This window comes from Erinaceus europaeus, chromosome 3, assembly GCF_950295315.1.
Source record: "Erinaceus europaeus chromosome 3, mEriEur2.1, whole genome shotgun sequence".
In the NCBI taxonomy this organism is placed as follows: domain Eukaryota; kingdom Metazoa; phylum Chordata; class Mammalia; order Eulipotyphla; family Erinaceidae; genus Erinaceus; species Erinaceus europaeus.
This window is the reverse complement of record NC_080164.1, coordinates 178,507,386-178,509,284: the sequence shown is the minus strand read 5'-3', so window position 1 is coordinate 178,509,284 and position 1,899 is coordinate 178,507,386. Positions and strand designations below refer to the sequence as shown.

Here is a 1,899-nt window from a genome sequence, read left to right as displayed (position 1 = left end):
ACTGGTAGAAAGAAAGAGTTGTCATGGGAGGAAGAATAGAATATAGTCTAATATTTTAAAAAAAGAAGAAGAAAAGAAAAAAAAGACACTGAAAGAAAGGACACAGTAAGTGAATTACCAAGACTAATACTGTCTCTTGTTAAAAATCCAGCTTATTGGTGATTAGTAGGAAAATAATAAATAAAAAACACTGCTTTTTCCCCACTTGTTGCTAAGTGACACCATGCAGAAGGTTGGTAAGTATAAAATCTGAAATGGAATTTTAAAAATTTTTTGATAGTTCCCATGTTCCCTCAAGTTTGGGACTTTTCTACTATTGTCTTTGTCTAGAATCCAGATAATTTATACTCTGAAACTTAGACAAATGATTATAGCTATGATTAGTTATAGATTATTTTAGTTCTGATATAACCTTGAAACTTAGCATGTATTGCCTTAATTTTATCCTTCAAAAGTCCCACAAATGTATATCTGTCATATTAATCATTATTGTTAACACTTTTAAGATGAAGAGATTGGGGTACAGAGCAGTCAAAAGATTGTGTTTTTCTTTTCTTTATTTCCTTTTCTTTTATTTTCTTTTTTTCCTTTTCTTTTTTTTTTCTTTTTTTTTTTTTTTTTTTTTTGGTCAATCAAAGGAAAAGTTAGAGTACTAAGAAATAACCCTAGACTTTCAGTTGCTCCAAATATAATAGTCACACTGGCATTCCCTGATTGGATCTCTAACAGTTTTCCATGTGTTGAATTGAAACTCCAAGTTGGTCATCTTTTTTTTTTAATTAAAGAAGATATGCTGATAAAGAATGCTATTTAGGGAGTCCAGGCAGTAGCGCAGTGGGTTAAGAATATGCAGTGTGAATCACAGGGACCAAGTGAAGTTCCCAGTTTGAACAGGCAGCTCTCCACCTGCATGAAGGAGGGCTGCTTCACAAGTGGTGAAGTAGGTCTGCAGGTGTCTTTCTTTCCCCCTCAATTAACTTAACTCAATTTCTCTCTGTCCTATACAGCAATAACAAGAAGAATAATAACAAGGGCAACAAAATGAAAAAAGTGTCTTCCAGAAGCAATGGTTTTATAGTACAGGCACCAAGTCCCAACAATAATCCTGGAGACAAAAATAAAAAGATGAGATAGAGATAGAACTCTGTTTAGTTTCATTCACCTTGGATCAAGTCATTATATATTTGTTTAAAAGACCCACCCAACCCTCCAATAACTAAAACAAGCAATATTACTTATCAGTAGATCTATTTTTTTTACTTTTTACTTTTTTTTTTTTGATTAATAGTGTGTTACATGATTATAAATTGCAGGGTATACATTCTACACACCACCAAAGTTCTAAGTCAGCTACAATTCTGAACATATTAACTTACTGAGAAACTTCCTTTCCTTGATAATTTCTCTTCTTGATAATACTATGAGAAGATAAGTAGAAGGTCACACACCAACAAATGCTTTAGTCAAGAAAGGGCCATATTCATTCCATACACAGGTCATGAGCAATAACTGGTCTCCATTCAGCTGAGGGAACACATACAAAGACAGAAGAACTGGACATGTGACCTAACACACACTTAACCAAAGGTCTAGCAGGTATTGAGAATATTTGACCCCGCAAGTCATCAAATAGCTGGAACTTCATTGGGGCTGGCCCTGTCAAGACAACCAGAGCATTAGCATTAAGTCATAATTTCTAAGTCATTAATTTCTTATGGCCTATGAATAATGATATAAATATCCAAAGGTCATTGGCAGAAAAAAAGATTCCCCACAGCTGTGCTTAAAGGGAGAAGAGAAAAATTAGCAAAGTGTCCATCTCAAATCTGTCAGTTATAAATTCCTATTGTATTGCTTCATCAACTGCCTCAAAAAGTATCTGTATGTAAATTGTAGAGT

At 33.7% G+C, this 1,899-nt stretch overlaps 1 long non-coding RNA gene across 1 annotated transcript; it reads right to left on the bottom strand.

The window, feature by feature from the left end:
- Window positions 1-564: 564 nt before the first annotated feature.
- LOC132537731 (uncharacterized) lies at window positions 565-1,549 on the bottom strand. The gene is made up of 2 exons (XR_009549187.1): window positions 1,377-1,549; window positions 565-1,105 (listed from the first exon to the last, which is right to left on the bottom strand). It is a non-coding gene; the product is annotated as an uncharacterized LOC132537731 (long non-coding RNA).
- Window positions 1,550-1,899: the final 350 nt, after the last annotated feature.